Source organism: Pinus tabuliformis, chromosome Q (genome assembly GCF_031772625.1).
Source record: "Pinus tabuliformis cultivar Carrire ecotype Pingquan chromosome Q, CPIR1, whole genome shotgun sequence".
Taxonomy (NCBI): Eukaryota; Viridiplantae; Streptophyta; class Pinopsida; order Pinales; family Pinaceae; genus Pinus; species Pinus tabuliformis.
The window spans coordinates 1,266,151,721-1,266,165,063 of NC_142296.1; the positions used below are offsets into that span (position 1 = coordinate 1,266,151,721).

Genomic DNA, 13,343 nt, shown 5'->3' on the forward strand with positions numbered 1-13,343 from the left:
GTTGAGAACCTGCATTTATTTTCCATTGAATCCCTTATCCAGTAAGTGGAAAATCTTGAATAATAGATTTCTAGATGATGGAGACATTCTAAGATATTTTTTCTAGACACTTTTAGTAGCTAGTTTCTTGGATAAAGAGTAGATGTTTTTTAATACCCATCCCTAGTGGGATTTTGGAACTACAAGTTATTTCTAAGATTCTAGAACCATTCGATTCTTATCCTCCTAGATTGCCTAAAGGAAATGGAAGGAATGCTGCCTAATATTGTTTAATATTCCTTTGGGAATACGAAAACTATAATGAGCCCTATAAATTATTTTGCTATAAATTTTATTTTGAGTTTCTCTAGAGAGGCAATTAGTACACTCGATGTGAATTATTTTTTCAAATTTTCCTAGAAGCCATAAACTCTATAGTTATTGAGAAATCCATTAGGGAAACAACTTAGGATTTTACTTTAATTGATTTCTCTTGTTATGAAATTATATTGTGATATTTAATTATTAGTTCTTCTTATCTTGTTCTTACCATCAATACTAATTCTAATCAATAAACAAAGGAGGACACAAGATGTAGGCACACAACCAGGGAAAAACCCCTAGGTATGGGAAAACCCAGTCAAGAACTCTTCCTTTAGTAGATTCAAATCATAGCAAGACAACCAAGAATCTTGAAATAAACCTCTCTCCATCCATCAAGTCAACCTTGCTCAAAACCAACACACCTACTAGTCCATTAATTCATAGTTAATCAAGATGCTTACTCATGTAACCTTGCCTTCCTTGTCCTATAGGAATATGAAACAGTGTTCTTATAGTCACCTTATCCTTTAATCCTGTAGTCACATGAAGGTACAGTCTGTGATCATGTGGAGCTTTGTTCCTACAACCTTGTGCTTTTATTCTATACCTTATACTTCATTCTGTATTCACCTCCTGAAATCATACTTCGGTCCTGTGGTTACTTCTTGGAACTTTGGATCTGTGGTTACCCTTGAAATTTCAGACCTGTAATCCCTAAAACTTCAAACCTGTAATCCATGAAACTTCATACCTATAATCCCTGAAACTTTGGACCTAGAATCCATGAAACTTGAGATCTGTGATCCTTATTCGAACTTGGTTTTGTGCTCTTGTAGGGTCGAGGTCACCTGGGTATATATAGTTGTTCCTGAATGTAAATGAGCCAACGTGAATAATTTGTGGAAGCTAACTTTTAGGGGATTAATCCGGAGGCCAAATTGCAAGGTGACTTGATGGAGGAGGCTTTGACATGAAAAGAATAGAATTTTATCCTTAACACCATGAACCCAAGAAGGGTTTCTTACATAATTAATTTGACTTTGACTTCAACAAAAATCCTAGAGCACTCAATGAGTGCTTTGATCTATTGAATATTGACCAAAGCATGAAACCCATGCTTTAATAAGTCAATTTAATAATAATAAAATTTATTTTGATAAGTATATTACATCATGACTCAATTACAATTATGAAGAACAACACTAGATACATTATTTAACACTTCCTCTTAGCTAGGGAGGTATTCATAATTACATACATAGAGGTATATGGAAGATATCAAAATGATATGAACTACAAAGAGTTCTAGCACACTCAGTGCTATAGACTAGATACCTAACTAAGGTATTATATTCGGGTGGGACTAATATGGACTCAATCTTTCAGCCACTCTAGGTACCATCAAGCTTACTTTCTAACCATCAACCCAGGTATCTAGGTGTGTATAAAAGGTCATAGCTCCACGACCAACGCCACCCTCCCTCTTCAGGATCTAGACATTAACACATAGGTTAACCATATGTCCTCCCAAGCATCTACCATTAGATGTTTCATCTCTCATAATAAACTAAATCAGATATATCCATTTGTCTAAGCATGCTTCCGAAGTGTTTGTCCTTCTTATGGAAATATTTATCTATAAAAACAAAACCCTAATCAATAATATACTTTTAGCTATACATACAAGTAAACAAAAACCTTCAGGGTCCTCATTCATTCATATGCCGATTATATCATCATCAAGTTATCCATATACAATTTTTTGAAAGCTTTCTTCTTCTTCTTTCATTTCTATAGCAGTACCAAATACATCCATAGTACTTCCCAAGACTTTCAAAAACATTCATTTGTAGTTATTTTTCTTACTTCAAAGTATTCACTATCATAATATTCCCTCCCTCTCAACTGGGTGATATATCCTTTCTCCTATCAGGCTCCCTCTCAACTTGGGGAGATCAACAACTTCATAACTTCAGAGACACTTCATTCTTTAAAGGCTTCATTTCCTTATTATGGTATTAATGTCATCTTGATCATCATCATTCATATGAATTCCTTCATCATGATTACCAATATTATCAAGTCATCTTCACTACGGACATTTTCAACATCTTGAAGGTCTTGTACATGCAAAACTTTAATAGCATGTACAACCAAATACAAACATATAGAAGAAAGAAGCTACCTATGAAATTATTTTTACTTTATAAATAAAACATCTAAACCTAATTAGGTTTATAAAGAACAGAAGTTACATCTTTTTACAAACTATACTTCAATTTCTTGCTATGGTTTTGTCATAGACCCTAGACTCCATCTGTAAGGCACAAATCCTTAAATATCATCAAATCAACAATTTTACTATATTAAGGTTTCAACGATATCCCTTTTATAATTACATATTAGACTCTAATAAGGTTTGTTTCGAACCCTAGATTTTATCATCAAAGTTAAATCATATCAGAAAACAATATCGTTATCCCCTAGAATATCAATTTCTACTAGGGCTTTGTTATAAACCCTAGAATTCACAAACTAAAACGCGAGTATCAACAATTAAGTTAGAATACTCGCATATACATATCTATGATTCATTTTCATTTTACATCAAACATCAATACATCGAAGTTAGATATATAACAATTTCAATCGAGCTAGGGTTTTGATCATACAAACGAGTATACATCTAGGGTTTCAATCATAGGATCTTACCATAGATTTTTCAAGGGGTTTTCTGATAAACCCTATTTCACCAAAAACTAAATATATAGAGTTTTAATATATATATATTAGACATTAATAACACACCCTAAAGAGATAGGGTTTACATAATACCAAAATCATAAACATCAAAAGAATAGGAATTCTAGATTTCATCAACAACCCTAAATCGACTAGGGTTTCATTGACATACCCTTAAGTTAGGGTTTTACAATGAACCCTAAATGTTAGGATTTCATAAACAAAGTAGATAATATGATGAGGGTATATTCAATCAAGATATTAATCACCATAACAAGAATCCTTATGATTCAAAAACCTAAACATGAGAGAGTTATTAATATAAAAAAAATTATAAATGAAGAATGATCATACCTTTTTTATTCAAAACTTTTGTACATACCTAGAGTTTCTCTCACAAACCTTGCATGGTTATTTATTGAAGCACTCCCTCTAAAACTTCTTATTCAGATACTCCCTCTAAATCTAATCATTACATTTTGTAATTTTTCCTTTAAAGGGAAGAACACAAGAACAAGAATAACAAAGATAATGGAATTAATAATGAATAATTATCTTTTATGAGGAGAGATTTCTTTGTTTTATGTGCCTACAATAATTTTCTTGACAAACAACATCAAAATCATGCAAGTATAAACTCAAGACACTACTTATAAACCCAAGACACTATGAAACAAGGTTTCTAGGGAGAACAGGCGAATAAGATTTTCAAATGTACTATTATTATTCCCAATATATCTAATATTGCAAATTCCAAGATCATACAAACAACTAAAAATTAACCTTTAAACAATTTGAGCCATGATATACGTACCTCAAGATTTACATACTTCTATCTTCCATTGAATTTATTGTTCTTCTGTAGACATATAGTTATATGTATGAGGCCTAAAGAATAAATACAACACTTACATGACCTTCAAGGATTCTTCCACAAATTAAGATAAATTCATTGTTGTGAACCACTTCCTCCCTTTGAGGCAAAGATGCCTAACTTTGCTAGACAAGTTCCTTATAATGATAAATTATGAACTACTATAGTAGGTAGCTCATGATATAACAAAGATTCCCTTGATGCTTTACTGATAATTATAAGTCTCAACCCTTTGTATATATATATTTGTGTGTGTGCCTAGGTCTATTTCATAGGAGTCTAGGCTTCTTCAGATATTATGTTAACCGTGGCTTAGTAATAGTCCTTCAAAGTGGTACTTGATTTGTTTCCTTGCTGGCTATATAGGGCTTCTATGATTACATGCCTTCAATCAAATCGATCTTGATTATATTTTATGTATGCACAAATATTTTTAATTGTAGCTTTAAATTAGTCCTTCTAACTATGTTTACAATGCCTCTAGTCAACTTGGCACTATATCTTTTTCTAGCTAGATATCTAGTCATGAAATGTTTTTCTATTTCTTAATGTGATTGTTTACAAGAATGCAGGGTTTTTAAAATAATTCTGACCCACAATATTCATATTTTTAAAAGGATGATTTCAGACCTTAATATCTATGACCAAGACTTCTCTTCTTCTGCCTAAAGACTCAACCTTGAATAAGACTATAGCTATTTGAAGTTCCAAATGTGGTATATAGGTCCTTTAGTATTTTGATATTAATGTCTTGATATGAAGCCCTATTAGCATAGGTATGTGCCCCAAAACATATCTTTTGTAAATCATTCCTTCTTCTAATCAATTAACCCTTCAAAAATATATTTTGTATTTTATACGAATGATCTATTAATTGCCTTATTCATTAACCTGACTTTAAAACCATGTTTATATATCCATTAGGGAAACAACTTAGGATTTTAATTTAATTGATTTCCATTGTTATAACATTATCTCGTGATATTTAATTATTAGTTATTATTCTAATTTATCTTGTTCTTATCACCAAGACTAATTCCAATCAATAAACAAAAGAAGACACAAGATGTAGGCACACAACTAGGGAAAAATCCTTAGGTAGGGGAAAACCCAGTCAATAAGTCTTCCTTTAGTAGATTCAAATCACAATGAGACAACCAATATTCTTGAAATAAACCTCTCTCCATCCATCAAGTCAACCTTGCTCAGAACCAACACACCTACTATTCGATTACTTCATAGTTCATAAACATGCTTACTCATGTAACCTTGGCTTCGTTGTCCTGTAGGAATATGAAACCTTGTTCTTGTAGTCACCTTATCCTTCAATAATGTAGTCACTGAAGTTACATTCTATGATCATATGGAGTTTCAGTCCTACAATCTTGTGCTTTTATTTTGTACCTTATACTTCATTCTATAGTCACCTCCTGAAAGCATACTTCGGTCCTATGGTTACCTCCTGGAATTTTGGATCTATGGTTAACTCCTAGAACTTTGGATGTATGTGATCCGGGTCCGGGTGTGACAAAGGACCCTTCCAAGACCTTTTACTTTGGTGATGTGTTAAATTGCATTTTTAAAAGAACATAAATGAATACATCTGCATGTTGTAAAGAAGAGGAACATGACAATCATCAGCACATGAAATACAAGATGTTGATAACGGAGTTCGTCCAAGAGGGACTAAGTCTCCGAGCCCCGATGTCAAGATGGTCGAGACACACACAGGACAAAGAGGGCTCATGGAAGCTCGAAAATGAAAGTGATCAGAATGCTTTTGAACCAAGACCAGAGCGTAGATCTCGTCGCCCTAATCACAACAGTGTGAATGGTTTATCAATCTGACCTCGTATGAGGGAGAACGAGCTAGTCAAAGTTTGGTCAAAGTTGGGCTGTGGGCCAAGTTTAAGTGTCCTACAATTTGACCGACCCTCTTAGACCTATAATCCCTGAAACTTCAGACCTGTGATCCTTATTCAAAATTGGTTTTTTGGTTGAGGTTACCTGGGTATATATAGTTGATCCTTAGTTCAAATGGGCCGACAAGAATAATTTGTGGAAGCTGACTTGTAGAGGATCAATTTGGAGTCCGACTTGTAAGGTGACTTTATGGAGGAGGTTTTAACATGATAAAAATGGATTTTTATCTTTGACACCATGAACCCAAGAAGGGCTTCTTACATAATTTGTCATTGACTTCAACATAAATCCTAGAGCACTCAATGGGTGCTTTGACCTATTGACTATTGACTATGGACCCAAGCATGAAACCCATTCTTTAATAAGTCAATTTGATAATAATAAAAATTTATTTCAATAAATATATTACCTCATGACTCAAGTACAATTATGAAGACCGCCACTAGTTACATTCTTCAACAATAGTTTCTTGTAATGGTTTAGTTTGAGAATAAATCCTAGATACTTAAATCTTGTGTATATTTCTTTAATTTAGAGAGTTAGGATATTTGTATATTGTTCTCCCCCCTTTGAAAATCCCCCAAAAAATGTCGATGATTGATATCTATTGATTGACATTCCTATTGCTAAACAAATGGTATCAAGGAGGGCCTCCATATTCTTAACATATATTAGGATATTTAAAAAAAAAATTAATATATTGTCATAAAAATCAGATGTTATAAGAAATAATTTGGTTCAACAATGATACCTTTTATAAAAATCTTATTGAGCGCATCCTTTATGATTATACTAAGGTATTTAAACACTAGAAGGAAAGGAGCCAGAGAGGGGGTAGCTCTACCTTAATCTTATTTCAACATGGAAAAATGAAGTGGATATCCCATTGATGATACTTACAAATAAGGATGAATTGATATAGTTTAGAATCCATGAAAAAAAATATTGAAAAAAGATGAAACACATATGAAGCAAATCAAATGTAGAGTTAGGTGACTCTATAAAAAGCTTTTGTTAAATAATATTCATAGACCACTCATTTCTAATCACTTGGGTGAATGGAATGCATCCCTTCCTGAGCAAGATCAATTGCTTCAAGTATTTGTCTTCCCTTTAAGAAACAAATTTCTTTGGGAAAATATGGTTAGAGAGGACATTATTGAGACATAGGGAAATAGTTTTAGAGATTATTTTGTAAATGGAGTTGTTAGCCTTGGAAGCATTTGGCCCAAAATGGATCCAAAATACTACCAAAGGCTTCGAAATTTGCTTAAGGATCATTCAAAGATAAAAACTAGTGCAGGAGGAAAGCCCTTAAAAGGGAGGAAAAACACTATCGGGAGGCCAAAACACTCAAAAAACCATGAAAAACCAATTATCGGAGGCTTAAACTAAGCAATGTGCAACAGCCATTAGATCTGGCTGATCAACGACCCAGATTTAAGCTGAAAATCACATATCAGCAAGCAAAGAGGACTTAAGAATCGGCGGAGGACACCCCCAATCAGTGATCCCCGATGATCGAATCGACGGGCCGTAATCGGTGGAGGAAGCAGGCATAGTAAGTGCGCAGAGCGATTGCGATCAGCGATGCAATGTGGACCGTCGATCAAGCGTGTAGATCGACGGTCCAAATCGCGTCCCTGGATCGCTATCAGGGATTACAGAGGAGTGCTAACCATGGGCCTGGGGCATGAGCGACATGCAATTGTGATTGATCGCATTGCTATATCGCATCGACTACACATGGGAGCAGGCATATATACATATGGGCGATCCGATAACCGGACTCGACGGCTATATACATGATATTTTATAATATTTCAGGTCTGCGGGAAAGCCTTTTTCAATACATTTTTTGTGTATTTTGTATTTTTACAAAATACAAAGGGAGCCTTGGGCAGCAATGATGCGATAGGTCCCAGACCCGAAAGGGTTCGGGAATGAAATATATAATATTTCAGGTCCGCCAAGGCCGATTTTTCATAGTTTTCAGTGTTTTTTCACATTCCAAGAATACGAAGGGAAGCAAGGGAACAAGCCATCTGCGACATGCGATAGCGACCCTAAGGGCAGACCTGATAGAGGGATAGGCCATGAGTAAGGACTTTTGAAGTCCGAAAATTTGACAGCTTAGCAGGATTTTACAAGTGTTGCAGCGTTTTTCTGTGTTTAACAGAAAAATAGTCACTCTAAACATTTAAAGGGAAAACAAAGGCCCGAAGACCCATTCCACCACATAGCAGAGTCTGGGAGACAGATTGCCGGGAAACAGAGACCAGAAAGAGAATAACAAGGGCCACAACATGCGCAGCACATCCAAACAAACAGAATGGTCATGGAGCAGACAACGCAACTTGTCCAAAACAAACAGAAACATCATGGGGCATCGACAACGCTCAGCCCAAAAACAACAGAATCAATTGTGGGGCATCTCTGGCATGAGAGAACACCCAGACAGCGTAGCAAGCTACCCAAGAGCGGTTACTCTTCTGTCGGAAGAAGGAACCTTCGAGCCCATGCTTGCCTAGTTAGGGCATCAAATAGTTAAAGCGACAGAGAGAATAGATTAAGTCTCGGAGCCTTTGAGAGCTCAGGAGCATTGTAAAAGGCCTATAAAAGGCTGAAAACTAAATGTAATAGGGGTTCAAATTCTAGAGATTGTTGATACTATGTTCCTTGCAGCTTCTCATCTTCATTCTAGTAATATAAGCTTCTTTTGCTATTATATGTTCAATGTTCATTTTCTCTTCTGTTCTAAGCTTGCACTTGAATAGGTTGTTCAAGTTTCTTTTGTGTCTAATTCCAGATAATTGTCATCTTATCTCTGTGTTGATAAATTAAATTTGCAGGCTTCTTTTACTGCCTGTAGCTAGCCATTCATATGTGTTTTATATATGCATCTGCCGGTAAGGTCAGTATTCTTCATTTACTTCCTGTAGCTAGCCATTCATATGTGTTTATATATATGCATATGCCGGTATGGTCAGTATTCTCCATCTATCCATTGAATCTACAAACTATTGAGCATTAGTGGTCTAAAGCCTTGTCAAGCTAAGGGTGTTTAAGCATGTCTGGAGTGAAAACATAGTTGAAACGGTTATTTGGCTTGATCCAAACCTTCATCCATTTCCAATAGTTCAGAGAACAATATTAAAGATTATATGTTAGTAGGCATCTCCGAGCTGTAACCTAGGAGAGTTTCCTAGAGCGATAACATAATTGGTGTCGTTGCTGGGAAGAGGAAAATGAAGCTCAACTTCCCTGGGAAACGTCCTAGATGTAGCTTTGATGATAGACAAATTCTGGGCACTTTTTTTGTTGTAATCATCTATCTGGAAACTCTACTAAAGGACAAACCTCTTGGTGACTCCACTTCATAGTTCTGGCTTAGTTTGTGAGGCATACTTGGAGAAATCCTCAAAAGCCACAAGCTGACCCAGTACCTGACCCTGAAAAAATCATCAAAGAAAGAAAGGTATTGTAGAAAGGAGCATCAGGTTCAGGTAAACCTAAACAATATTCTATATCTCTTCAAGAAAATCCTGCAATAGAAAAAATACATGTTGAGAGTATAGCATCTAATACTAGCAGTGAAGAAAAACTCTCAGAGATTCATAAAGCTCCTTATTCTTTAGGTTCTCCTTTTGTTGTAAGCCCAAAGGAAACCTCACCTCCTATCCATCATACTCCTTTAGTATTGTCAGTCACTCCTCAGCCCTCTATCATTCAGACTGCCAGTACTCTTATAGCCACCACAGCTATGCACTACAACAAAACCAGCGATTTGCGCCAGATTTAGCGCCAGATTTTAGTGCATTTTTTTTTGTAATTGTGATGAGCAACCTGGCGCTAAATCTGGCTCTATTGTACAATTTTTAAAGCGTCCTTTTTTGCACCTGATTTTGCATCCTTTTTCATGCTAGATTTTGCATCATTTTTTACACCAAACTATGCATCATTTATTGCGTCAAATTTTGAACCAAGATTTGCATCTTATTTTATGACATGTTTTGCTTCTAGTTTTGTGTCATTTTTTGCATCTATTTTTCATTCTCTTTTTCTTCCTATTTTGTGTCATTCTTTGCTTCCATTTTTGCACCATCATTTGCATCAAGTTTACACTGTATTTTGAATCCAATTTAACGTCTTTTTATGCATCCATTTTGTGTCAGTTTTTGCATCTAATCTTATGCCAGGTTTTGTATCTAGTCTTACACTAGTTTTTGCTTCTATTTTTTCACCAGCTTTGGTGCCTATCTTTGCACCATGTGTTGAATTTGATTTAGCACCAAATTTTGCATCCATTTTTGTGCCCATTTTTGCATCTTTTTTTGGACCATTTTTTACATCCACATTTACGTTTGATTTGTCTCCATTTTTCCCATCTCATTTTGCACCATATTTTGCATCATTTGTTTCATCCAATTTTGCATCATTTTTAACACCATCTCTTGCATCTAATGTTACATCATTTTGAGCATCCAAATTTGCATTTATATTTGCATCTTATGTTGAGTCCACCTTTGCATCTTATTTTGTGTCTAATGGTACATTCAATGTAGAGCCATTTTTTACGTCTAATTTTGTATTTGTTTTTGCACCAAGTTTTGCATCCAATTTTAAGCTATTTTATGCCCCTTTTTGCACCATTTTTTGTCTACTTGTGTCCAATGTTGCACCATTATTTACACCGACTTTTTCATCCAATTTTGCATTTCTTTGGTGTCTAGTTTTACATCGTTTTCACCATCCAAATTTGCATCTTTTTTTGCCTCATTTTGTGTCCACATTTGCATATAATTTTGTGTCTGAGTTCGAGCCTAAATTTGCATGTGATTAGGAATCATTTTTTACATCCAATATGGCATCCTTGGTTTCACCTTTTTTCAGCCCCATTTTGCATCTTGTTTTATGTCTTTTCTTACATCTTTTTTTTTTCCTTTTTTGCACCCAAGTTTGCATCCCAAATTTACACCATTATTTGCATCATCATTTGGCATATTAATTTGTAACGTTTTTTGCTTCTTTTTAACGCTCAACTTTGCATCTTATTTTACATCTAGTTGTTGTCTTTTTTTGCATCTAATTTGGTGCCCATTTATGTGTCCTTGTTTTTGCCCAATTTGATATCCTTTTGTATGCCATGTTTTGTTCCCTTCTTTGTGTCAACTATTGCACAATTTTTCACTTCTAATTTAAAACACTTTGTATGTCAATTGTTTGCATTTTGTATTAATTCCTAGTTTAACATCCAATTTTACTTTCAATTTTGCATCCATGGTTACATCCGCATTTGACTTCTTATATAGAGTATATTTTTCTTTACATATATGACCCCCTTTATAGATTCATAGTGAAATATATGATAGTTTCTAAATATCATTAAAGCAGATATCACAATTCAAAATCATTTGTAAAGAAATTTAAGAGAAATTGACAACATCCATCCAAAAAAATAACAATGTGCCATTAACAATTTTCAAAATATGTATAAAATAGCAACATAATACTAATAAAATCAGCATTATTTTTAATCAAAACAACTAAAATTCAAATATGATTAACAAATCAAAATATTTCATGAATATCGTTATTCTACGATAAATTAACAACATACATAAATCAAACTCATCGTATGATTACAAAATCAAAATGTCTCATTGATATAGGGTAAATTCACAACACCCATCTAAACATAACAATGTCATTCTACACAATAATTTCTTCATAAAAAACAATGCATGTGCATGCCTAGCTACCACCACCAAGATCATCCTCATAATCATCTTGACCATCCTCATTACTCTGATCCACATCATCACCAACACCGCAACTATCATCATCATCTCCTCCTTCACCACCATCATCCTCATCCTCATCCTCATCATCTCTTGATATATGTTGAACATAATTTGGATCATCGTCTTGGCAATCATTACCTATAGCATTCTGACAAAAAAAATCAATATTACATGTTAGTATTAATTACATAACACAACGCATGTTTTTGTTATACAATGTTAACCATAAAATGAGGTGAGATATAATATCTAATAGTACTAAAAAATAAAATGAAAATATGGTTTAAAAGTATATTGGAAATCCAACTAAGATTACATACCATAGAGTCCATCCAAACAACAAATTCAACCCATCAACACAAATATAACTTGTTAAGTTGAATTTATGGAATTAATTAACACAAATATATTAAACTACATGCAAAAGTTTGGTACACTTGCCTACCAAACTACTACCCTAAATTTGCCTATCAAGAACCTATGCCTTTGAAGTTTGGTACACTTGGGCTCCTCCCAACACTGTTGTTTTTATCTTCTAAATTTTTTGCACTTGGAGTACTTCCAAGTCTTCCAACATCTTCTTCAAAGGAAAACCAATAGCAAAATGATTCTGATAATAAAGGAAACAAACAACATTCTTAACACTAGATTTGGGCAATTTCAATTGCTTCATTGTCATCACATACTCTTCTTTTGCACCATCCATCTGCATATAGGTATGGGCAAAGAATCTACCCGAAGTCTCAAAGACTCAATCTACTTTACTACCTCAGCCTACTTTTGTCAACCTGCTTAACTTGCCACCGAAGCTTGAAGCGCCCTTCTAAGTCATGGTTAAGAGAGGTTGAAGTATTCAACTTTTGTGCAAAAATGTAGTCTTGATTGCTTGATTAAAAAAGGAACAAAGTTTTTGTTCCAACCTTTAAGTCACTCTTGTGGTTGATTTTGTCCCCAAACCTACTAATTTGCCTCAAGTTTGGTCAAACATAATGAACATTTGCACTGCTTTGATACGATTTGTCATGAACCTACAGTTTGCTAGAATTTTTCTACAAGAACCTAAGTTTCCCCAAGCCTGTTTTGACTCTTGAGGTTGTGTGACACTAGTTTTACTCAACCACAGTCGGTTGGCCAACATACACCTACAACAACCACACTACACACTTTAACTTGAGGTCTACTCATAACTCTACTGTAAGCTACAATGTATCAAATGCAAATGAATCCAACTTAATCAAATTCATTAAACAATAGGCACATGTCCCACCACAACCTTTAAAACATCCCAACAATACTTAACACTTAACCAACAAAATACATTGCAAGGAACATAACATTCATTCAAGTAAACATATTATAACAACACACAAAGTAGAGGTAGCATCCAAGGCAAGTGCCTTATTGTTATCATATAAAAAATGTCACAGATATATAACAACATAATTGCAACTTTATTCTAGATATACAATGAGTCAAAGAAAGTATTGCCTTAACTACTACCCAATAGACTTTCACAATCCAAACCCTTTAAAAAATTGAAAGATTGCCTCTTGTAATTCTTGTCTTCTTTTTCTTCTCACTCAGTTAGTGCAGTTTCACCCTACCATGCCAACCTTGAACTTAGCACGATAATCGAGCTCATTTACACTCTTGGTGAATGATCAATGGATGATGCCTTAGCAACTTTGAGGTGTCCA

At 34.5% G+C, this 13,343-nt stretch overlaps 1 long non-coding RNA gene across 1 annotated transcript; it reads right to left on the minus strand.

Moving 5' to 3' along the window:
• Positions 1-11,552: 11,552 nt before the first annotated feature.
• On the minus strand, positions 11,553-11,995 carry LOC149224448 (uncharacterized). The gene is made up of 2 exons (XR_016249071.1): positions 11,967-11,995; positions 11,553-11,794 (listed from the first exon to the last, which is right to left on the minus strand). It is a non-coding gene; the product is annotated as an uncharacterized LOC149224448 (long non-coding RNA).
• Between the last annotated feature and the right edge of the window lie 1,348 nt (positions 11,996-13,343).